The 27,289-nt window shown below is 39.7% G+C and overlaps 1 long non-coding RNA gene across 1 annotated transcript; it reads right to left on the bottom strand.

Moving 5' to 3' along the window:
* Nucleotides 1–21,723: 21,723 nt before the first annotated feature.
* On the bottom strand, nt 21,724–23,016 carry LOC121699086. The gene is made up of 3 exons (XR_006026940.1): nt 22,905–23,016; nt 22,186–22,250; nt 21,724–21,929 (listed from the first exon to the last, which is right to left on the bottom strand). It is a non-coding gene; the product is annotated as an uncharacterized LOC121699086 (long non-coding RNA).
* Between the last annotated feature and the right edge of the window lie 4,273 nt (nt 23,017–27,289).

The raw sequence follows: 27,289 nt of genomic DNA, 5'->3' as shown, positions 1-27,289 counted from the left end.
GCAACTTGTCACATCAATATAATTTATTCGGCCGCCATATTTGATTTGATCAAAAACACCAACAATTTCGCACAGGTCACAAATTTCATCTGATCTTCACCAAAATTGGCACAGACCATCTTCAGACCATGCCTTGTCACTTAATTTATTTCTGTAACAATTGATAGAAGCGTTCGCCCGTCACATCCAATCGAAATTTGTGGCGAAGCCGCCAAATAGGAAGTGAGCTCATATCTCAGCAATCGTTGCATGTATCAAAACCAAACTTGGTACATGTACTCAGGACCCAATCAGGGGGACGCTCAAGAAATCTGGTGACCGTTGACCTCTAGGGGGCGCTGTAATTCAGAAACATGCCTTTTGGCCTGTAGCTGCTGTTGTGCTTAGAATTAAAATGCACTAGTGGTTTCAGGTAATACTGTTGGAGGTCCTTAGGCCAACCCAGGCCAACTTGTGATGTCATCATAATTGATTCGGCCGCCATATTGGATTTAATCAAAAACATCAAAAAGTTTTCACAGGTCACAAATTTCATCTGATCTTCACCAAAATTGGCACAGACCATCTTCAGACCATAACCTATCTTAGGTAGTCTTAGAGTAGTCTTCCGTAACAGCCAATCGAAATTGGTGGCGAAGCCGCCAAACAGGAAATAAGCTCATATCTCATCAACCCTACTATGTATCATAACCAGACTTACTACATAGATTCATGACCCCATTAGGAGGACGCACAAAACATTTGGTGACCTTTGACCTGTAGGGGGCGCTGTAATTAGCAATATTGCATTTTGATCTGTAGTTGCTGATGTGTTTTATCGATCTTTTATTTTTTGATGTGAAACTGATGACAACATGTTCCATCCAGTTCATTCTAATGCGTGCATTCAACGGCAGGGCGGGGTGGGACAGGGTGGGACGGGCAGGGGTGATTAGGTGGGGGGGGGGGGTGGGGGCTGGCTGGCGGAGGCGGAAGCAATACTCAGCCCTGTTTCAGCCCAACAAAGTCAGTTATGTTTTGATGTGACACTTGAAAGTGTTGATCGCAGGTGTCTGAGTTCTAGCTTGTCGCCGTGGCTACTCCGGCCTATTCTGCTTGGCCCCCTCATTGCTGCTTGCAGCTATATTTTCCTATTATTACAGTGCATGAAAATGCACTGTACTGTTCTTCCTAGGCTTCTTCTTCTTCTTCTTCTTCTAACGCAATTAATGCAGCTTCAACCGCTTAACGTAGAAACTTCATTCAAACTTTGTCACGTAGATCTTACTTAGGACACCCGGGCAATTTTTGGTGTTTGGTATTTTTCATCTTTGTAACTTTTATACTTTTTAAACTATTAATTAAACACTACTCAAAATTTCCCCATAGACTTAACATTGGCTGATGACATCACAATAGAGCCGTTAAGCAATTAGAATCCTATGGCAGGTGTTCCGGGCACCTGGATCAACCATAGACTGTATCTATATATACAGTCTATGGGATCAACTGCCAGTCTCAGGCATACAAACTGGCCCTATTCATAGGTGCCATCTACGTCACTATCAAATAGAATGCCGCCATATTTACGACCGATCTCGCCCAGTACAGTATGGCCGCCCACACTGCACATTTGAATGTGTGTGAGAGAGAGATATTGGCTTTCCGCGATATATACAGTAGGCTACATATAGCCTACCTTGTTCATAACCCCTCCCCATAGGTTACAGTGGAAGGCATTCAAGAGTAGGCTAGCCTATAGGAGAGCTGGAGCGATTGAAACACGGGACGAATGAAACATTCCAGTTTTCTCAGAGTGTAGGCTAAGCTAATGATGATAGACAAACGTCCTTCGGTCAAAACATATAGCATATTAACATCCTTCTATCAGCCAAATATCCTCCTGCTATGTCATTGTATCACGGAGTTACGGGCGAAACGAGTTTTGATGCGCAAAAGTAAACTTCATTAGAGGTTATTTTTTGATTGTTAGCCGAGTATTTTTCATTTAAAGGTTTGACTTCATGCTTATTCAGTAGACCATTTAGTTCTCCACAATCCCAGACTTTCATATCGCATGCTTGTTTACATGGAAAGCAAAACAAGCTAGGCCTAGTGATAGGTTATGTCTGTGTCGGGACGATTGAAGCTTGTTTCCAGGCAGGTCACTGGCCAGAGTGTTTGAGTTGCGAGAGCCGCTGCAGAGATTTCTTACAGAAAAAAAGTCACCGTTAGCTGCACATTTTAGTGATGAGGACTGGGTGTCAAAACTCGCTTACCTGTGTGACATATTCGGGTTGCTTAATGACCTCAACCTGTCACTCCAGGGGAGAATGACGACTGTCTTTAAACTGGCAGATAAAGTCGCTGCATTTAAAGCCAAGCTTGATTTGTGGGGACGACGAGTGGACCGGGGTGTATTTGATATGTTCCAAACAGTAGTTGGGGTTTTGGGAGAGACTGCAGGGCCCTTTCTCTCGCAGCTGGTGCGTGATCACCTTGTTGCGCTTTCAAATGAGTTTGAGCGTTACTTCCCATCCTCCAAAGATCCACGGCAAACCAATGAGTGGGTCCGCAACCCATTTGTCATTATCCCGAATAGTCCTAACTTGTCAGCGCAGGAGGAAGAGCAGTTGATCGAAATTGCAAATGACGGTGGTCTTAAGAGTGTGTATAAGGAAACCTCTCTGGCGGGTTTTTGGATCAAAACCAAAGCAGAATATCCCGAGATTGCCGTAAAAGCGCTGAAAACGTTTCCCACCACGTATCTATGCGAGGCCGGGTTTTCGGCAATGACTGCAACTAAGACCAAATTGCGCAATCGACTGGACATTTCAAACACAATGAGGGTGTCACTGTCTTCCATCACCCCCATATGGAAGCTTCTTGTTGCAGGGAAACAAGCAGGGCTCCCACTGATTATATTCGTAATGCACGTTTAGTTCCCATGTTTTGTTCCCATATTTTGTTAAGCATGTTCACACTTATAAATGTAGCTTCAAGTTGTTCAATATTCATAGTTCATATTGTTCAATTTTCACTTCTTCAAGTTCACGTTTTTCACAAGAGATCGTTACCTTCACTGTTCATACATAACTGGAGCTAGTTCTTTTCAAGTAATGCATGCACAACACATATGGAACCCCCCGACCCCCCCCCCCGCCAGTCCGTGAAAAAAAAATAGGAATTAAACCGGTCCATGGTACATAAAAGGTTGGGGACCCCTGGCCTAACCCACGTAAAAACCTAGTGAAACGACATTTCCAATATATTGTTTCCAACAATATAAACATGATATAAATGGGAAAGCTTACCGTTCTAGCTATAAACATCGCAGAATCATCCACAGGGCATGATATTTCAAAAACCGCAAACTGCTTCACGATGATGCCAGTATCAGACATGCACGAAGAGGCTAAGCCCTGCAACAATCTATCTAAAATAACCCCTATTGGGAGTAGGCCTACCATTCATGATATATAGTAAAATTTTGAAGTTGTGGGACGTTTTATATTATTGTAGTCTTAGGCCTATGTTCATTCGTCCCCATGTTGTTTCAACTGTCCCGAGGAGGGAGGAATGAAACGCACGTCCCACTTTTGCTGTAATAGGCCTAATTCCTTAACGTTTTTTCAAAGCTGGAAATGCATTTGTATTTGACAGAGGACAGATGTAGGTTATAGTGACCAAATATTAGCTTTCAGTGTGGTACGATCGGTTTGTAGGCTAAATTATGTTTAGACCTAATTAAAAAGTGTTTCTACTGCTCCCCTGCCTATCAATAGGCTATGCGGTGGCTGGATATGGGTCAAAAACGTGAAAGTGCAGCACCTGGCCACCAAGGATTTATATTTAATCATGGGAAATGTAAGTATTATGTAAAAACAATTCAAATGTATGATTTTGGTGGTAGTTTACTTACTAGCCTACTTGAGTTCTAAGATAGCAAGCTAGCCTACCACTCATTTTAGTGTCATTTAGCTCACAGCTAGCTGTCATTAATCTGGATAATGTCCTTTAATGTAAGATGTGTTTATACGTATTTTATACACTCCATGGTTTATACTCATTGAAAGAACATGAAGGGAAGGGAAACGAGGCGATTGTGACTTTATGGGAGCAGTTTGTGGTGGGTTATCAGCTGTTAGCTGTCAGACGGTCAGCTGATTGTGTGACCACTGGGCGGCTGAGCTGCCCGAATCGGTCGTAAAGATGGCGGCGTAAAGCTACAGTGACGTCATGAGACACAAACGAATTAAGACTACACACAAAGATCCTTGATTACTAGCAAGATAGAGCAACGTTATTCGTTACTATGGGAGCACAACGGGACAGTTCCGGTCTGCATAAGTGAGAGTGTCACCTTACGTTACTAAATAAACTTTCTCTCTTAACAAGCAATAAAAACAGATAAACATAATTGTGTTCACATTATTATTGTCTATAATCATATATGATACCAATGAATCATTCTTTCGGACATGATATGAATAATTTAATTAGTCATGTGAACCGAGCTAGCTAGCTAGCTAACGCTAGCTTAAAAAGCTATACAAGTGGATGGCAATACAGCTATGCGCTAACAAGTGACTAGTAGTTGAAGGACTTCGCTTAAACTTAATATACTGTTGCAAATTCGCTTGAGTATAAACTATCCACTTTAACTAATGTTAGTAATGTTATTCAGCTAGTTGTCATTTCAAAGAAATTACACTTCTCCGTTAAAAAATAAAATTAAAAGTTACCTTAGCTAAGAGGCTAGCTAGCATGCTAACAACCGGACAGTAACTGGCAGCAGCATAGTTTGATATTAAGTTATTTTATTACAAATCCTAACACTAAAAAATTACACTTTTAGGCTTGAAATGATCCCAGACACTTACAGATTATGACAAAAATTTCCAAAAAACCCTCAACAAATCCAGAAAGACATAATGACCAATGTATTGGTAAAATTCCACAAGTCTCCATTGACATTAGTGCAGCGAGGGTTTACTCTGGTCTGCATAAAGGGGGATTTCCCACCCCTCCCACTTGGAATAATCGAACATGGAAATTGTTGAACGTTTGCGCCTCTCGCTCCGCTTTAACCCTCTCTGCTACACATCCTGTTCAACTGCTTCCTCTGCCAAAAAACTGTTTCAAAATAAAAGTCCTCACTACAATATTTCACTGTTAAACAATTTAACCCTTTAAACTACTGAACTTTTTAACTGTTCAGCCATTGTAACTGTTACTTGTCATCAACTATGACTCCTACCCACTGTAGCTAGTTAGCATGGTTAGCATTGTTAGCATGTTAGCATTACTAACATTGTTACCATTTTTAACAAAACTGCTAAAAATGATTAGCTAAGTTAGCTAAGTCATATGGTTAGCATAGTTAGCATGTTAGCGTGCTAGTTAGCATAACTGCTAAAAATGATTCGCTAGGTTAGCTAAGTAACATGGTTAACATAGTTAGCACGCTAGCATGTTAGTTAGCATAGTTAGCATAACTGCTAAAAATGATTAGCTAAGATAGCTAAGTCACATGGTTAGCATAGTTAACATGCTAGTTAGCATAGTTAGCATAACTACTAAAAATGATTAGCTAGGTTAGCTAAGTCACATGGTTAGCATAGTTAACATTTTAACATTGTTAACATGCTAGTTAGCATAGTAACTTGGTTAGCATTATTATCTTTGTAAACATATTTGCAAACATTAGAACCATTCCAACTGTCAGTTATCGTCAACTATCTACCTAAATAATTTAACCATTTAAAATATCCACCTATTTAACTGTTTAGTCATTCCAACTATATTAAACCTCATCTACTTAGCAACCAATATAGTTTGTTTTTACTCTGTATGATATTTTACATCATATTTTTGCATTTTCATGCACTGTATTTCCTTCAGGAAATGCTTTTCTAGTTATTAGCTACACATCTTTCCTCTGCCATTGAAGTCTATGGCAGCCCATAGAACCGTCTGGTGAAAAGTTGTGAAATTTGGCACACTTGTTAGGCAGTGCCCCATGATTAATTTCACCAAGTTTCAAGTCCGCACCCCGAGCGCTCTAGCGCCACCAATAGGCCAAAGTTGGACATGCATTCACGCACGTAACTTCTGACCCGTTGGCTCGATTTTGAAAAATGAGTCGAAAAATGAGTCATCCTTCGAATCCTTGAACTACGCCGAGTTCAACGCACCCTATGACGTCATTTTCCGCCATGATGGATTTTCCGCCATTTTGGATTTCATCAAAATCACTTAAAACGTATCAGAGGTCACAAATTTTGTCCGATCGACACCAAACTTCACAGATATCATCTACAGACCTCATTAATGCATTGCTTTTTGTCTTCGGAACTAAAACCGTTCGTGCGTAACAGCCAATCGAAATTTGCGGCGAAGCCACCAAACAGGAAGTGAGCTCATATCTCAGCAACCCATTCATCTATCATAACCAAACTTAGTACATGGACTCAGGACCCAATCAGGAGGACGCTGAAGAAATCTGGTGACCTTTGACCTCTAGGGGGCGCTGTAATTGAGAAACATGCCTTTTGGCCTGTAGCTGCTGTTGTGCTTAGAATTAAAATGCACTACTGGTGTCTGGTAATACTGTTGGAGGTCCTTAGGACGACCCAAGCCAATTTGTGATGTCATCGTAATTGATTCGGCCGCCATATTGGATTTAATCAAAAACACGTAAAAATAGGTAACAAATTTCAGTGGATCCTCACCAAAATTGGCAGAGACCATCTTCAGACCATGCCTTATCAGTGTATTTTTTTTTCTGGAACAATTGACAGAAGCGTTCGCCTGTAACAGCCAATCGAAATTTGCGGCGAAGCCGCCAAACAGGAAGTGAGCTCATATCTCAGCAACGCTTTCATGTATTAAAACCAAACTTAGTACATGGTCCTCAAGACCCACCAGGAGGACGCTCAAGAAATTTGGTGACCTTTGACCTCTAGGGGGCTCTGTAATTGGCAACAATGTATTTTGGCCTGTAGTTGCTGCATTATTCTGCAATGGAGGTCAATGGCAGCCCATAGAACCGTCTGGTTCATCCTGATGATGCACAAATAATTTGGTGACCTTTGACCTCTATTGGGGCATTGAAATCACAGCAAGCATGATCATATCTCAATCGATCTTTTATTTTTGATGTGAAACTGATGACAGCGAGTTCCATCCAGTTAATTCTAATGCGTGCGTGCAAGGGTGGGGCGGGGTGGGACGGGCAGGGGCGATTGCAGCGGTGGGTTGGCTGGGTGAGGGGGCAGCGACACTCAGCCCTGGTTCAGCCACACAAAATCAGTTATGTTTTGATGTGAAACTTGACCTTGTAACTCAGCCAATCTTGGGGTTGTTTGACATGGAACTTGCTGTGACTGCTTAATGCTATATGCCTGATGCCACGGCATTGAGTTGCATGGCAAATCTGGCCTGCTGAACTGTCTGCTTGGCCCCCACATTGCTGCTTGCAGCTATATTTGAATACTTGTGGTTGTTGCTGGGACTATGTTCAGAGAGACTAAAGTGAGCAACCAGACATAAGCGTTGTGTTTGTCCAACCTGCCTGTAACTTGTAGCACCATCGGACCAGGAGACGGGTGTGCTAGCAAGGGAGCTAACAGTGCTAGCATCACTTATATTAACTAAATTATTAAATATTAACAGTTATCTGCTGGAGAAAATAAATGTTAAAATTGGATGAATATTTCACTGACCACAACACAAACAAACAAACACACACACATAGTGATGATTTTCTGGACACAAGCTAGTGATGCCCACAACAGAACAACAATGTTAACCCTAGACATGAATTAGTCCCATCCTCCAGTTGTAAAGGGTTACTCTTCAACAGGAAGCAGGCTCTGGCCCTCACCATGACTCATCAGAAATGAATAGCAGCGACCAGCATCAGGAGTGACACAGTGAATCACAGAGAATCTCCCTCACAAACTGACCCCCGCACCTGGCTATGCTCCATCCACACAATGCCAACGCCAGGAACAAAAGCATCATCACTTCCTAATCAGTAGTCATAAGAAGCAATATATAACAAGTAATAATATTATCAAGCCAGGCAGGTATTCTCTTGATATATGTCTGCCCAACCTTCAAAACTCCAGCAAAACAAAGCCATCTTACCCACACTGTGAAAAACATTAGGGCCCTGAAACATAACCCAGTCAAAGTCTGTTTGCTTTGACTGAGTTCAGTTGTGTCAACATGTCAAGTCTATTACACATACTAAGTTTGGCACTAAACTACAAACAAGGCACAAATTTAATCCAGATGAGGGACAGATTAAAAAACCATGCCAGGCCTGGGTCCAGTTCAGAGTAAGCTGGTGTCTCACTGCACCTGGAAGCCAATCTGAGTTATGCAAGTTATTCAACAATAAGACAGAAAGAATAATCTATTTATGGAGAGGGGAAAAAAGGATAAAGAGGCTGATAGGACTGATTATGTTAGGTAAGACAATTGCTTCTTGTCACTTGCAGAAAATGGTTGAAAAGAATTAATACATAAACACACTCTCAATGAAAAATATGTATCAGTTATGGATATGTTTAATTATGACCGCCGCTAGCAAAGCTAGCGAAGCGGTCATATAGGGATTGTCAAAGTTTTTTTGGTCAACGATACCCGGGACACCGAACCACCGGGGCACATGAAATTTGGTGGGTATGTAGCCCCACTAGACTTTTACGGAAAAATTTAGTTTGGTCCCCGGGGGCCACTCCCCCACCGCGCTGGGCCCCCCGAAACCCAAAAAATGTAGTTTTCCTAAATAACTACCTGAACGGTGGCACCGAGGATGAAGAAATTTTTATGGTATGTTGGTCTCAAGGGCCCACATCAACCTAGCCCATAATCATTCATTTGTGATTTGCACCCCCCCGGTAAAAAATGAAAATGCAATATCATTCTGCTTTAATCGCCCCTCTCTTCAGTTAAGATGTTCAGAACTGCACCAAATTTTATGTGTATGATTAACCTGACATTCTCTGGGGGTATGCCAAGTTTCGTAGAATTTCATCCATGGGGGGGTCTAAAAAAATTAAGTTATGTGTACATTTAGTGACTGTACACTCATTGGCCTGTAGATGGTGGTGCACACATATACACACGCACACACACACAGGTACGCACATACCATCAGTATCGGCAATTACAACGGCCGATACATAATTACAAATTCAGTAGGATTAAAGGAAAACCAAATATTCATCATAATAATTTGGCTGCATTTCCAGTATTGGCGTCACGTAGTCGTTTGTCCACCAGATGGCGCATCGTTGCAGTGAGACGTAATTTTGTTGGAAGTTAATCTAAAGTGGGTTGGAAAGACACTACGCTTCCTACAAGGACAAGACTGTAGTTTACCGCAGAGAACGTCTAATAAGGGTAGGATGATTTCTGCATGACATGTAATTCCCATGTCTTCTTGAAGCCGAAATAAATCTGCGAATGTTTATCGGACATGCTTGGTTTTTACTGCAGGTAGGCTACGTTAATCTTAAGTTATATCAATAGCCTAGAGTAGTTAAAATAATGTTACCGCTAGCATTGGTTGAGTGATAGAGGCCAATTTGATTATTTATGTATTTGTAGAAAACCATAAATGTGGTTATAGGCTACCAAGAAAATTGATAACAGCACTAATTGCATCTTTCGACTGTCATCTCATTTGCTTATAACCATAACCTAGGCTACTAACAGGAGCTAAGTGAGTTAGCCACAACAGGTTCGCTACGTGATGGTTTTCTAATGGAAAATATAGGCTACCTGAAAGATAACCTGATGATGCATCCTAAACACCGGGCTGGGACATTTAGCTCAAAGTCTCAAAAAGCATCTGAGTCAACGTTCATTCCCAAACACCCATATAGGCTACTTCAATCCTCTATTTTCAAAGGTGATTCAAGTAAGGAAGAGCATGGCTCAAAGTAAAGTACAGTAACTAGGACTGAAACTACATACATTTGTCAAAGTGAATAATTTGTGTCAACTCGCCGCAATGTAGATTTATTAATGCACCCGTGATCTACATCTCCATTTAACCCTCCTGTTATCCTTGGGGTCAATTTGACCCCAAGCAACGTTTAACATCATAAAATATATGGTTCACTTTTTTTTTTTTTTTGCTTCATGTTTCATGACTTTTCCTCAATTGAAGGGTACAACAGAGTTAGCATGAAATTTGTACAATAATATGTTTTCAATGTCCTATACAAATATTTTGTACATTGATGTTCCTTGGGGTCAGTTTGACCCCAGCTGTATGAAACATAGGATACATAAATATTTGACACATTATGGATATTATTATTTGAATAGTATAAGAACATATTGTAACGTCGGTGTCTTTTGGACTGAGTGCTAGCCTCCCAGAATGCAATGTGTGTTCGAATACTGCTGGTTTGTGTAATGTCGGTTTTAGTTAGTGTAACTGCGTTTTCCTTGTCATGTATGTGTTAGCTTGTGTAATCTTTCTTTACGTTGTACCTCATGTGTTTTGCCCGGTGTATTGTATGTGACTACCCTGTTCGTGTATCGTGCTTGTTTTATTGACTTCCCTTGTGTTTCCTATGTAATGGTGTCTTGGTCTATGTGTTTGCCTGATTCCCGCTTCCGCTAATAAACCTTTTGATTGGACAACTGTTTGTGTCGCTATCAAATCGTTACAATATTGTTATTATCATTATTACATACACAAGTACTTATTACATATAAGTAGGGCTGTAACGATACACCAACCTCACGATTCGGTTTGTATCACAATTTTTAGCCTAGGCCTGCTATTTTATATTACAACTCTACCTCTTTAATTCAGCTGTCTGGTTGAAGCCTGGAAATATTGTAAACAAAGTAGCATAGTTGGCTAGCTTAGCCTATCATAGTCTACTGATTGGACTGTTCAGTTTTCCCATGTGTGTTTAAGTTTTAAGGATATACTTGTTCTCCTTGGGACAGGCCCTTTTGGGAAACATTGGTATTGAGATGATCAGTCAACTTCAATGCAAGAGTTTTAAATAAATATGTGCAGCATGCTAATGATGCTAAGCGGATTTAATAGTAATTTAGCTAGTCGTCTTCTATGCGTCCTTGCTTTCACGATTGTGAATGTTTTATTGCATTGCATGTAAATGCAATGGACTATTATCGCTGTTCTTCTTAATATTATTATTATTCTTCCGACCAAATTTGACGTTCAAAGGCTCTAAAACCACTGAACCGTTAGACGTCATTCAACCACTCCTACAAAGGTCTTGTAACGGAGATTTGTTCTATGTTTTTTCACATTTGTGAACTTTATACTTTTTTAGATATTTATGATAAAAGAGCAAAAAATTCTCATAGAGTTAACATTGACCGCCGTGGCGGCAACTTTTAGCATTATGACGTGACCTCCACCTGAAAGCAATCAACAGTAGCAGAGCTACCTGGAGCTGTGAATCTGCTGAACGTCTTCGGCTGCTGTGCCGTGGTCACTTTATTTGCTCGTGAAACTCTCATTCAGAGGCACATTTCTCTAATTACAGACAAGGTAAGTGTTCCGGTTTTTGGTATTTGAGTCATTTATGTCGTCAAACATTATGTAACGTTCGCGTTATATATGTATGAATGTATGAAACATATAAACTACACTAACGTTATAACGTTAGGTAACGTTAACGTTTTAACATTAGTGAAATAGGCTAGTGGACGTTAGCACCTTGCTACATTGATTAAGGAAACCCACTGTTAATCAACGTTAATATGTCGTCAACGTTACAGTGACCGGTTAGCTGTAGGTTTCGTCAGGGGCGGGGCCACAGGGGCCCGGGCCCCATCTGAAATCTCATTGGCCCCTGACTGGCCCCTGTACCGTCAATCATCAATAAGTGTCAAACTTGTTGAGAACGACGATCAGAGATGCAATTCCATTCCCAAACAACTGGTGGCAGTAATGCACCTATGAAGCTTGAAAGCTAAAGCAAACAGTAAACTGTAAAAGAAACAATACATTTGGCTAACCAGAAATGTCTCTGCTAATGTGAAGAAACGATACATTTGGCTCACGGAAGTATCAGCTAACGTGAAGAACCGATACATTTGACTAACGAAAGTATCAGCTAGAATTCTAACGTGAAGAACCGATGGCAGCGTTTCATCCTCCACAGAAGTTTCTTGGTGAGTCACAAATCTCTATGTTGGTTATCATCATTATGTGAAAGGGACGTTTATTTGTTGCTGTCACAATATGTTAAGTTTGTCAATTAAATTACGAAGCAGCAGCAAGCTTGCAGTGAACTGTAAACATTAAATTAACGTTAGGTTACTTGAGTTGAGGTTTGATTGTTTGTTAGCATGCTGATAGATTTCATGTATGGAAAGGTAATGTATGAAGTGTTTGAAATGGTGTTATATGAAATGCAGAGAAATGGACATCCTGTTTGTTTGGGGTCTGAAATTAATAACATTACATGCGCTAGTGCGCCTTACCAAATGTAAATAACGTTCGATTTGCTTGAGGAAAAAGTTTGGCAGCTGCTAACATGAACATGAGAATACATGCCTAATAGCTAACGCTACGTTTTTGTAGTTAATGTGAGCTATCATTGCAAAGTTATTAACCACTATTCTGAGTTTATTTGATTCATGGGCTTCGCATGAATTCTGTCTCAAAGTGTTAGGACAAGGAGAGTTTCATTGAGATAAATTGGTTAAATGTTCTACTCACTCAAGCTTTATATGATTTAAAAAAATATAATAACTGGTTTTACAGTTGCCAGACGACATGCTGAATACAAGCATGGATTTTGTGAAACACGCATTTGTGTTTCACCTACAGACTGGGATGGCGCAGGAGCTGGTGACTTCAACCCACAGTCTTCAGAACCACCAGTCACCAAGCATAGCTGCTCCTAATGGTATGATGCTATTTCCTATTGCCACTACAGTGAGCATATTTTGTCATTCATTTTAGAAACGCCGGGTTGACAGTGGGTTATGAAAGTTAATAACAATTAAGTTACTCAAACTTGTTTCATTTTCTTCTCTCCAGACATTTCCAATTTTAGAGTAGATGGTTCTGTGTAACCTCTCCTAAACTGGTATTCCGCAAGATGCAGCACGGAAATAGGAAGAGGCCACTCAATGACTTCTGATACAAAGACTTCAAATGGTAGGAATATTCCATCTTTAGTGTTTTGCTACCCCTTCCGTAATTTTCGCTTTCAAATGACCCATCGCCAGTCTTCAAATCAGAATCAGGCTTTTCTAACTGGAAGCAACGGTGGCTTCAAAGACAATTCCAAATAAGACCATTGTAAAAATAGTTGTTGAAAAAATTGTGTAAATATGATGTAGTTGTTGCTCACATGCTGTGTGTGTGTTTGTTTTAATGTATGCAAACTGGCAGTGAAAGTGGTTTCTCTTATCAACCAAAGGGGAAACAGTTAAAGTAAAACTTGTTTAATTGAATGAAAAATGTGTGTATGATGATGTATGATTTCTGTTTAAAAGTCTCATCTCATCGTTTTTTCATTAATTTTGCAGTGGTCTGTAGTATTAATGAATGCCCTGTGAGCCGGTTTTGGTGAAAAAAATGCCGTGCTGCGTCTGTTTCATGCTGTTCTAGTTTGGTGGGGAAGGTGGGCGGGGAGGAACGACTGGATTTCGCCTCTAGTCATGAATATTAATGACATGCTAATGAATTCACCTCTGATTGGCTAACAGTACTGTGACGCTTCCTCCAGTGCGTCCTCATCCGATTCTGCCTGTGCTATGCTCCATATTCAACTTTACAGTGCTAAAACCTGGCTAAAACTCGAGTCAAAACTGTTGCAGAAAATGTCTTCGGAGATACAACTTCATGTGTTTGATCCTAGTATTCGAGTAGGAAGAAGAACCGCTTCCTGATCGTTTGTCGGTGAACGTTGGTTTAATAGAATGGTAACAATTGCCTGTCAGCTTAAAATTTCTCCTAAAAGAGGTAAACGTTTGTGACAATCGTCATCTTGCTTTCAAGTAATAAACAGTTGGAAACGTTTTAAAATAAAGACCTATTTCTTTACACAGTCAAAAGTCTTTGCAATCTTCCTAGTAGATATTTTATTTCACAACACAGGTAAGCACCCTAAATGCAGTTCAGCCACTGACCTAGCCTGCTAATGCTATCGGAATAGCTAGATAGTTATGGTTTGAATTCCATGATACTATCATTGAAAGACCACTTGGTCATAGCCCAATATATAGATAGATCTAAATGCAAACACGCCTACCTAGCTATATTTTGCTGGAATTGTACCAGAATGCCCACAGAAGCAGAGAATGTGTGCTGCAAGACTTCTCCGGTAATGAGAACTATGGCTTTGATAGCCTGGCATTGGCAGAGGTTAGCCTACTCAAGTTGTTTTCTGTCACGTATGACAGAAAAAGTAGCCTACTATAGGAATCTTATAGTATTTTGGGACTAAATATTACAGTAATCTTATAGGAATACTATAGTATTTGGACATACTATAGGTACTATAAGACTACTATAGAAAAACTATAGCGGTTACAGGATATTATAGAGTTATTAGTAGTACTTCTACAGTATGTCCCAATTATTCCTATAAGATTACTATAATATTTTGTCCCAAATATTATAAGATTCCTATACTACTTTTTCGTAAGGGGATTGCTCATGTGGTTAGAAAAATGGGCAACACCAGTACCCCTGTTGTCTGTATGACCCTGTACCCAGGATTAGAACCAGTCTGCCTTAGCATAATGTACTCCCTTCAAAATGCACTAAACATTCAACTATGACGACTATGGCCCTCTGTGAGACAGAAGATATGAAAGGTAAGATAAACCTTTAGCTTAAAAGGGACAAAAACTGATGAAACTCCTAAAACAAATATACAAAACAGGTCAATTGTCTATAAACAACTTTATTATATTTACATACAGCAGTAGTACTCAAAGTGTGGTCCGCAAGCTCTCTCAAGTGTTCCACAAGTAGATGTGGTAAAATATAATAGATGAGTTGTTTGCAATATTGAACCAACTTGTATGTAAATCCAAACAGTTCTGCAACACTGATGTAACCTATGCCAGTTTAAATCATACGAATCCTCTGACACCATAAGCAAGGTGCAAAGACAATAAGCAAGGTGGTTCAGTAAGAAGGCCTATTGTGTAATATACTGTTGAAGTAGGTCTACTGTTTTTTTTTTTTGCTAGGTGGTCCGTGAAACACTGACAAATAGTAATATTGCAGTCTATTAAAATAATGCAAACACAAAACAAGAACATCCAAACTATGCACAGAATTAACAATGTCTTCTTTTTGCCAGATGATGCAGACATCTGGCCTACAGATCCTTTGTAAAATAGTGCTGGGATTATTTAGGGAAAAAGGTCTGAGTTGTTTCGGCTTGTATTGTCCTGGGGATCCAAAGAGACAACACACAAAACACATTCGTTGGCTGTGATGATTTTATAACATTGCTCTTTGATTGCGCTGGGCCATAGGTGGAGCCATTAGGTGTTATTGTGGAGATGTCGCTTTCATCCTCCTCCTCCTCTTGATCAACCCGAGGTCTTCTAGCTGGCCTTGGATGAACAGGCTTGATGGCAGTAGAGGTAGCAGGCCCCCATGCCCATGGTGTATCCGAAGTGCTTGTATCAATACTCATACTTTTCATGAAGTATTCTGTTTGGGTACCTAAAGTAAATAAATATGTATTACTGTCAAGTTACAAGATACTAATAGTACACAGGACATTCACTATCTCACAAAACTGTACTGGTACAATGGAAACAAAAATATTTTAGTGAATGTGGTAAGGTGTATGATGTACTAAGTAGCACACCCACAAGAAGACATTCGGTAATATCAATTCTATCTGTTATGCAATTCATGGGTTTCATCAGGTCCATTTACACAGGTGTATTAATCAAGCACCATGCAGTCTGCATTCATAATCGAGGTGCTTGATTTTATACACCTGTGGAAAGTGACCTGAAGAAACCCATGAATTGACTTTCCAAAACATTGACGAGCACATAAGAACCTGTATTAGCCTACTAGAAAAAGACTTCTAGAAACTAACTAGTACAACAATAAAAGTTAGATCACAAACCTCGTCCACCTCTCACCATACATTCACACACCATCTTAAGGACTGGCTTTTGAGCATACAAAAATGTGAGCACTTCTCATAATACATTAATGTTGGTCTGCCTCTATAGTTTAGCTGTCCTGTAACCCATGGTGTATGTATGATAGATAGATGGATAGGTGGTTACTTTATTGATCCCTTAAGGGTTGTTTGGCTGTATGGTTATATGTCTTATGTTTTATTGGAGCTAGTATTATGGCATTATGTTCTATTGCTGTATGTCAATTGCTATGTGATTTAATATGGGTTTTTTTTAGCCACCATGTGCCTAGTATAACATCTTGCCAATGGACTACAGTTGAAAATTAGCCTGCTGGCTAACACTGGCACATTTACAGAAATGTTGATCAAGGTGCACTGTCCTTTAAAAAAAATAAATGAAATGAAATGAACCTTTGCTTCTAACGTGATGACCTAATGTAGGCTAGAAAGCTGTGTAGCCTGACATGAGGATGTGCTCTGGAAGACATACACACTAAGTACACAGCAAGTAATCAAACAAAACATCATTGTATGTCAATGTAATAATGGCAAGAAGACATAAATTAGACTGAAGTGTAAATACCTGAGCTCTAGTGATAGCAACTTAGCCTAATAGTGCAGGGGTATTGTGTTTTTGATTTTCCCTGTTTAGACTAGAACAATACCCGTACTTAGTTGAGCATAAAATATTGTTGCTAATATTATTATTTGTGGTTTAACGCTTAGGTTAGAAGATTATAGGTTCAACAAGCTAAATTTCTGGGTGGTGTGGTCAGTTTCTTATGAGTGTAGCTACACCAGGCACGTAACTAAAGCATTCCGTTCGCGTTATGTACTGCAACAATTAGCTTCCAATAGGCCTAATCAATGGAAGTAGCTACACCTGGCGTGTTAGTGGCCTGTAGGCTACATTCGGGAAAATAGACCATTCCTCTAATGGATTTTACCAGAGCCCTTCCTATTAGGCATTCTCTGATTTTACACGTCGCGAACAGAACACTTCAGTTACGTGCCTGGTGTAGCTTCCTGTAATATAGGCTAGCCTAAGCCTAGCTTGTACCCTTTTCATGCATGCTAACGTGAAGAATATGAACATGCTATTTTGTAACAGACGTTAGGTGGAAAAGTTTGTTTGTACTTACAGCCTGTGAGCTGGTGGTCGATCGTCATGACGGTACAGAACCAGGTTTTCAGAACATCGATGCAAAACCACTTTCTAAGGCAGTGAGTGTGGTCGAAATGATTGGAACACAGAACTAATGTTGCACTACTTCGGTGGTGGTGTTCCAACGATAAATCCGAACCATTTCTTCCTCAACTCATGTTTCTAAGGCAAGACATGCAACATTGATGTGTTATTGCCAAAACAATAAAACAGGCACAAGTTTTTTTCCGCCATGTTGGCAACTTGCTGTTAGCTCCTACTAGCTGCAGAGAGACAATCCCCTAGCCGCAAAATCTTCCAGTCTTCCTGTAGGCGGTCACAAGCCAAGGTGGGCGAGGCCATGAATAGTCAGTTTCCCTTCGGCGTCATTGGGAAGGGCTCTTTCTGATTCGCTTGTTTTTCCGTGTATTTTCTTTCATTGGCTAATGCGGGCAATGGGGGTAGAAGATCATTTTCACGTGCAGCATGCATATGCAACTTGGAGTGAGCTATAGTATTTCAAAAGTAACAAGTATTAAACGGTTTCTCAGTGAATGTGACCTTTAAAATATCAATGTATTTCCACTGAAGTGTATTATATTTTAGTTTTATATTGTGTTTTCAATGCACATTATAAATAAATGGGAAAATTGTTAAGAATTGTTTTGGCTTTTTTGTTTTTTAGCATTTAGCATTCAAGTATTTGAACAAGGTAAGACTGGTGAAATGTATGCACCTTACTGCTGTGGTGTAGTCTAGTTAGCTGTAGTGGGTATACTGTGATCAACCCCAAATATTAATACCTATCCTTGTCTGTTTTAAGTTGGTATACTGTACTGAGATGGTGATGCTTTTTAAGTGGGTATACCAGAGACTTTCTAATGAGGAGACAGAGCACTCAAAAAATCCTCCATAGAAATGCATGGGGCTAGTTTGTAACGCCAATATTGCCGTTGTCTACACATATCCCACCCCTTCCTCGGCAAAACGTCAACATGTGAATACATTGAGCCAATCATGTGGTGTGATGTGAATACATTGAGCCAATCATATGGTGTGTTGTGAAGACATCGTGCCAATCATGTGTTGTTAACTCGCCGCTGGAGCAAGATTGGTGTCGTGAAGCCTTGCGCACGCATATTTCTGCCGAATAGGATGCCCGATGAGTGACCAAAAAGTGTTGCAATATGGCCGTCGAATGGAGGGACTTGCCTAAAAGGACTTTGGGTATACCGCGTATAGTCCTGCATATCACGTAGACAACGTGCCTCTGCCTTACTGAACAAGGGATTTTCTGTGTATGGATGTTGACCGGTTCTTGGCCCCTCAGTGTATGATGTGGCCCCTTTATGGCCCCTGTCTCAGAAAAATCCTAGAACCGCCACTGGTTAACGTTACATTTGTTCATTAGGCCTACTAACCAGCAGCGTTTTAACTAGAATGTTAACGTAAACCAGAGAAGTAAGTAGGCCTACAGATACTATGGCTCTGATTTTATGCGACATCAGGTCACTTTACACGGGTGTATAGAATCAAGCACCTAGAATAGATTATGAATGCAGACTGGTGCTTGATTATATGCTGTGAAGGAACCTGATGAAACCCATCATGGGTGTCATGAAGGACATGAATAACGTGACTCATTGTTGATGGTCATAACGTTATAGCTTCCACCGTTCACATTTTAGTTAAAGCTAACAAATATGCTCCTGTTTTTATTTTTACCAAATTTGTAACGTTGTTTACCGCTTGTTTGTGTATCAAATAGGCCATGGCTACGTTTTCATTCTATGCTCCTGATTCTTACGTAGCCTAAGTAAACACTATCACAGTATGCTATCATAGTTCGTCTATTGATGGGTTTCATCAGGTCCCTTTCCACAGGTGTATACAATCAAGCACCTAGATTATAAATGCATTTGGTGCTTGATTATACTCCTGTGGAAAGGGACCTTATGAAAGCCATGAATAGGCTACTGTTAGGACAATTGCAGACATTCCTTGTATTGTTTTGGTATAACTGTTAAACTTGTTTGCTTTTGTCTTTTAGGTTCCAGAACAGATCAGTGGTGATGACCATGTATGACATTACGTGTGTGCCTGTCTGTGTGCACACCTGTCAACCATACATCTCTGACAATGTTGCTAGCAACATACTAACATACATTCTTACAAACATGTAACCATATCTGTGCACATACCATTTAACCATACTGAGACTTATCTGAGATCTACACTGAGACATTCTGAGAACTATATTGTTGTGTGAGGACTATACTCACTAACTATATGGAACATGTATACCTGTGAATCATATTTGTCAACCATTCATACCTTTGAATAATTCCTGTGCTGTAACATCTGTGAAACATAGCTGTGTAGACCTCTCTTTTTAGACCTGAGCTGTGCTGTGTGAAAAATAAGATTCTAACCTAAGTTCTGTCTAAAACTGATCATCTGAAGGGCTGACTCTTTTATTCTTCAGTATATATATCACCATCAAATTTGACCTAATACCATTAACTGAGGCCTCTAGCTGTTGCTGCCAGTTCAGAGTTATCACTGATAAATAGATCTGTCTTAGGATAATATGATTGGCATTATCAAGTTCTGTATCAAAGAATGTTGATCAATATTGAATTGACCATTTATTTTTACTGACTGTCATATACTCTAAGCTAACATCTAACCAAGTAAGTGGTTTTCAAGAATACTGTAAGACTGTGTAATCTGAATAATCATACTGTAAGTAATATAATGTTATACACAGCAGCTTTTTTGCATTTACATGCAATGGTAATTCCCTGGAATTGCATTTTCTAGTTTAAGTCGCGCGTGTTCATTGAGCAGGGGAGGGAGAGGGAGGGAGCGCGAGAGAGAGCGGGGCAAGGAGAGGGGGTTTACTTCTATACTGTTTGGTAAAGTTGCACACATAGTCTACAATGAAAGCAAGGAGAGGTATGAAATTATTATTTATTTATTTGTTTTTGGACAACGTAGGCTACCGATAAGTAAAGCGATAAGGTTGATAAGGTTAACCAATAAGGTTGCTTTTGCGGCCGCGTAAGATGCAAAGCACTGCGTGAAACACTAGAAAGGTGTGTCGCGATTCTGCCTTTTCACACCGCGACACAGTATCGTTGATATGAATGTCGCGATTTCGGTTTCGAATCGTATATCGTTACAGCCCTACATATAAGTCATTTTGGCAGGACTGTATAAGTCAAAAGGGGAAGCAACAGCAAGCATTTGGGCTGCTGACACTGGATGGGCAATATTGCCAGCCAGGGTTCCAAGGTTCATAAAGGGGTGTGGGGGGGTGGGATTGTTTTGTAGGGCTTTTGGTGGTGGCTATTACACTCTTGTTATGTACCTGTCACAAAAAAACTGGGTAACAATAAGAATTATAATCATTTTCTGAGGGTTTATTTAGCTGGGGTCAAATTGACCCCAAGGATAAAGAGTGTCGGTAAGATTTGAGGATAACACAAGGGTTAAACCAAATGTTTTAGAGCGCATGTTGAGAGATGTATCCAGGGCAGTGCGTGGATATCTCAATTGCAAAATTAAACAATATTTCTATTGGGCGCCTACAATGGACTAGGCTGGGTGAACTCAGCCTGATCTGCCGGCGATATTCCTTTTCGATTTCTTAAAAGATTGAGCTTGGTCTGGCGAAAGCCAGACTAACCATGGACCTCATAGTATTATTTATTATATTATTTGCACAAACAATAACGGACAGTAGCTCTTCAACTTGGCCCGTTAAAATGTGTATGAACAGTCTAGCAACGCATTTCATGAAGGCCCTTTTGGACATGTCAGTTATTTGCACCACTGGGTAAAACGGCATTTTGTTTTAGACTACTGGTATTTAATTTGTGCATTGACAATAAAGCTGAATATCATATGAACTAGATGACTAAACTTATGCATCTGACAGGGATTGTTTTGTTTAATAATAAATAAATAAATACATTATGCTGCTACCTTCTGCTTTTCCCAAATACAATGTAGCCTACAGGTGTACCTTTCATCAGTCCAGTTGCAATGGATGGACTGTGATGAACTGCCCTACTTGTGATTGTTTAGATATTTTAAAGTTTTTATAACAATGCTACAAATTTTTTGGCAAGTGCTACAAATCTATTCACCTTTGCAGCGCCAGTAGGCTACTTTGTGTGCGGCCCGCAAACACATTCCAAACCAGCATACACAAAAGTTTCAAGAGTAGGGGATGGAGTAGAAGATGGAGACAAATTCATTTATATGATTTATTTTCGCGGAATGGATGTACAGGACTGAGCGGCGGTCATATTTTGTACCGCTATGCGGTACATCTAGTTACATAAGGAGAACAATAATACATCATTCAGTTAAGACACATTATAAATAAATGTTTTGTAGCGTTACACCTCTAAACACTAGTACACATTCTGGCAATATGTATGGAGATGAATGGAAAAGAGAGATAACTAAAAGGCATTCCTAGCTGGAAATCCTATGAGGAGACTTTGTGTCAACAGTTATCCGACATCAAACACACCAGGTGATCCACACACAAGCTGAGGCAGCGATGACAAACACACCCCCCGACAGGTGTGTCCCCGATCCTGCAGCAAATTCTGAATTATGAGGGCCAGACACAGATTCATCTGAAAGCATGAAGCTAATTTAGTTTACTTTTATTTTTACACTCTTTACAAAATTATTTTTTTTATCATTATTATTATTATTATTAGTAGTAGTAGTAGTGTGTTCTATGCTGTAGGGTAAATATCACAGTTAAGCCAACTAGTGAAATTGTAAGACGGATGATTATGACCATGCTCCTCTAAAGTGCATTGTGTTTCTAAATAAAACATAGCCTTACTCTTAGGCAATGTATGTATTGATAGAAGTATACTATACCTAAGAGTAGCGCTGATGACTTGATTTTTGTCCAAAATGTGGCTTCATCCTTGACCACTGTTGCCCTGATTAAAAAAAAAACAAAACATTAAATTAGAGTAGCCACCCTGTGTAACTACTTTGTACAAGTCCACACTAAGCAGAATGCACCAGTGTTCTTCCCCGACACACAAATGCAACCAACCTCGATATGGACCTTGGTTTAGTTTAGTCTGGCTTTGTAGCCAAGAAATCTAGATGCACCCTAGTGACAGCAAATTAGATTTGCTGCCAGGGCTAGTCTAGCAACTCTCCGTTGGCTTGTGAGCTCGAAAAATTAAACTTCTATCAGGCCAATCAAATCGTGTATAGAGTCGTTAGGCGGGCTTAACATAATGATTGCTGGCAGAGTTGCAACGGTTTGGCTTGAATTCCCTGCTACTTAAAAACAAATAAGATAATGTTGCTGTTGGCGAACAGTGTGACACGAGTTAAGCTTTTATTAAAGTTGGCAAAAGTTTGAACTAGCCAACTAGCTCCGCTGGTGGGAAACGCATGGGACTCATAGCACTGTCCTATTGCATGCAGAGGGAATTTGAAAGACAACCGATTATCCCGCCCCTCGGACTGAGCACTACGAACGGTGAGTGCCCAGACCCTACATTTTTAATGTGGGTCTGGCTCGTCAGGCTACTGGCTTTGTTTAATTCTGCATTACAGCGAAAGCCTCACCCTCTTACCAGAACTCCAGCACCTGTGGAGCACCTGTGCTGGGCGGCAGCCAGGTGAAAATCAGCTCCCTGCCGTCCTTCTCTCTCCTGGAATTATGAGTCACCGCACTGGCTGCACCTGAGCCGCACTAGCTTTCCCATAAGAAGGCATTCCAACAGTTAGACAATTATGCAGTTATACAGTCATTGCACAATACAGGGTAATCATAAAGACATTTAAACTAATACATTTTAATTTTGTGAACAGGGTGCTGACATTCAACACATTTAAAAACACAATGATTCTGTGAACAGGGTGTTTACATTCAAAACATATTTAAAAATCCAGAATGGTTATGTGAATAGGGTGTTTACATTCAAAGTCTTAACATGTGATGGGAGGTTTATCCAGCTCCCAACTACAGCAGATGTGTTTGGAGTGCGGGCTTGCAACAGGATCCCCCTGTATTTCTCTGAGGATCCAATATACACTGCTCAGAGATATAAAAACAAAATCATCACTGAAGTGCTTTCTTAAGAGCCAGTCTAGTGATTATTTGAGATCACATGGTGATATAAAGCTTTTCTCGATCGCTAAGATGCACTTAATAAAACTGGGATCCACTTGATCTTTATCTTCACCTTATTACAATAATATTAATTGGGTGCTTTGGAAGCTATGCAGAAATTATAGCACCTTATTTAACAATTTTGCTGACACGAATCACAAGGACACACACACACACACAAAAAAAACATAGCCTTTATGAATTGTGGCAATATCTATAAAACACGATGTATTGACCTCATTGGCCATTCACAGCAAAAACAATACATGAACGCATGCTATGACCGACACAGAGATAAGGAATTTGTACTTTAAAAGTCTTATTGTTCATGGTGCCATTTGTGCTTAGACTATTTAAACATCTGTTTAAACTATTGACCTTTTATGGTTTTATTTAATATTATTCTTAACTTTTGTTTATGTAATGAAGTATGAAATACACTCTATAAATAAACTTGCCTTGCCTTAGACAAATGCAATAAGATGACACAAGCAGAAAATTACCTTTAACTATTTCCCCATAGCGGTAAGTTGAGCCATTGATCTGGAGGGTGTAAGGCGAGCCTGTGTTCTGAGGTCCAACACTGTGCTTGGGCAGCATAGAGGCACATGCGCTGGAAGGCGCTCCATTTGGATATGCATTCAAACAACTTCCAAAAGTACACACCAGAAACCAGACAAATAAAAAATGTTCCGATCTTTCCTTTTTCTTTGGAGCCATGCTCACAGACTCCTGACTGGCACGGCACTCTTGTAGTATCCTACATGCCTAAGCCCTTTTTCTCTCACCGATGCATGCCAGGAAAGACACACCTGGTTGTGCAGGATCAAAAAAAAGGTTGGTAACTGGACACTACAGTCTGCTGCTTGCCTGTAAGTAAAACAGTGGGTATCAACTGAGCCTACTTATGAAGCTTCTCTGCTGAAATACACACTTATTTTGACTAAAATAATTATTTGTATATGTATTTTTATACATAAGGTGTGATTCCCACCACTTACACACGTGTATTGTGTATAACAATAATAATAATGATAAAATTGAGAACTTAAATAAAATGATGAGAAGATCGGACACAGGAATTAATTGACAACCTGGGCAAAAACCCTGACTGGGAAAAGTCTTTAGTCCAAAGTACAGTCTAATACAGACTCTTTATACAGACCTCTTTACACATCATTAGCATGAAGACACATGGCTTCTGAGGCCCACATATGACACTAAACAACACACACAACACACAAATTATATATACTGTACACATTACATGCACATTTCCATCTAGTTTTATGCTTAACCTTTGTTTGGCTGTATCCCACTTTTAAAGGAGAATTCCGGTGTGATATTGACCTAAAGTGTATTGAAACATGATACCGAGTGTGAACGTATGTCTCATAGCCCATCTCGGCTTGTCCCCTGCACTCCAAAATCTGGCGCTAGTTAGCCGATGCTACCAACAGCTTTTTCAATGGTGGTGCTTCGGCATCGGGCTAGCCATGCAAATAAATCACTGTTTTACACCATTTACGAGGCTCAAGGTATCTCCACACTTCATTGGTAGACTTCCGAGGGCCCTGACATTTAAAACGAGAAATTGAGAACTTTGAAAAAGCACTGGTAGTTTACTTACAAGACGATTTATACAGACAGTATCTTCACAAAGTTTAGCGTTTGCAGCCATCTTGAATTTAGTCACGATAAGTCGAGCGACGAGTAAGAATGAACAGGTATGATAAGGGATCAGATTCCAAAAATAATTCAGTGGAAATGCATGGATTCCAGTTTCTTCCAGTAGCAGCAACTGGAATCCATGCACAGAATTATTATTATAACACATCATCCATGCATTTCCACAGAATTATTATTATAACACATCATTAACAACATTAAACAGTGTGATAGTTAGTGTGATTGGAATTGCCTATCACACCTTTCCGACAAGTATACAGACTCAAGGCCTGCATTTTTTCTGAAGGCACACACATTAAGGCAACACATTTACTGTACTGTATTTGTGAATGCACAAACCCTTATAAACTGATCAGAATGACTGATGTCATAAAAACTAATGTAAAGAGACAGAATATGAACATGATCAAAAATAAACAAATCATGAATATTCATCACAATAAACATCAGACTTGGAGGATTCATAATATTTTAATAATTTGTATCAATATTTTGATCCTGGTTATAACCAAACCTATCATCCTGATGATCCACCACCGTGGGGTATCTTTTTAAACACTGTTAATTTTCAGTATATGGTCCGGAAATGTATATATATATATATTCATCAGTTCTGTTCAGCTGTTCAAATGAATATACTTTTGTCTAAGGAAATATGAGAGTAAAAATAGAGAGAGTAAAAATATTTATATCAAATATGTGATGTTGCCTCCCACATAAGGTGTTATTCTTACAGGCAGAGAGTGATCTATGTGAGAGTTGCACTAGCTTTTGTCTACCAGCAGATGTCACTATTTGGTTCTGTGTAATGTACCAACAAATTCAACTTTTATTCACATTTTTAATTATTTTTCAAATACAATACAACTATATTAGCCCCAAAACAATGGTTTCCATTCACCCTGACATTGTGATTTGAAATACAACTGCTGCTTTTAATTAAGGGTTTTAAAATTGAAAGTAAAACACCAACAAAATAAATAAAGATGTCAATTTCTTAAACGTTATATCTACCAAAGCATATTTGAAGGTCAGTACCATTGCTTCAGTGAGTGTGTTTGTTCCATTTCTTCATGCTTCATATTTCTGTGCTGCCCAGTGAGAAAGAGGGAGAGAGAGAGAGAGAAGTAAAGAGGAGAGAGAGAGAGAGAGATTGTGCGCTCTATGTTGCAGTCCTGGTGCTAGGAAATCATTTGCATCTCAGCCATGTGACCACACTTTACAATGACTGCCTCCATGACTGGCAAGGCACACATGGGATGGATTGATTAGCTGTGCAGTGTTGTCGTGTGTGTGTGTGGGTGTGTGTGTGTGTGAGAGTCAGTGTGTGGGTATGTATGTGTGTGTGCATGTATTTACTGCTGTGTATGAGTGTATTTCTGTGTTTTTGTGAGTGTGTGAAAAAGAGAAAGAGAGAGATAACACATAACAGAGAACAGATAACAAAGTTCAAGAGATATTACAGACTTACTGTAAACTACCTTTGCGAGCAATTATGTAGCTATTTGTCTGTGTTGCAATATTTCTCCACTGTGATAATGATGACTGACCACTGAATACATGAATAATCTCTTCATCAGTTGTGCAGAAATAAAACTGTGTAATACATATTGATTGTTGCAAATTGTTATACTGTACATGATTCTGGCTAAAAATGTATTATGAAATAAACCATAATGTCAATAATTATGTATCAGTGTGCCAAAATTGTTTTAAAAAGACTTTTGCACTCCGGAACAAATCCTAGTTCATTCTTTTCTGGTGAAAAGATGGGTAAAATCATGCTGAATGCACACAGCGAACTATAACAGAGAGTCACACACTTGGCTCAGTGATGTATTGGTTGACATCCTAATAACCACGGACGCAGCCCCCAGAGCCCAGTAAAGGAGATTTCTCATGCCGATTATCGGAGTAGCTGGTGAGACGATATCCTCCAAGGGCCCTCCGCAATTCATCAGTACAGGAAACAGATCAATGAGGATCACACACGCACGCGCACACACACACACACACACACACACTTACACACAATGCAAACATATGCACACGTGCATTCACACACACACACACAAAGAAAGAGAGAGAGATGGGCAATGTCCTATGGGACCTGTAAAGATCCATTAACATGGATTAATGTAATATTTTCATTAGGAT

Source organism: Alosa sapidissima, chromosome 23 (assembly GCF_018492685.1).
Source record: "Alosa sapidissima isolate fAloSap1 chromosome 23, fAloSap1.pri, whole genome shotgun sequence".
NCBI lineage: Eukaryota > Metazoa > Chordata > Actinopteri > Clupeiformes > Clupeidae > Alosa > Alosa sapidissima.
This window is presented reverse-complemented; position numbering and strand designations above follow the sequence as displayed.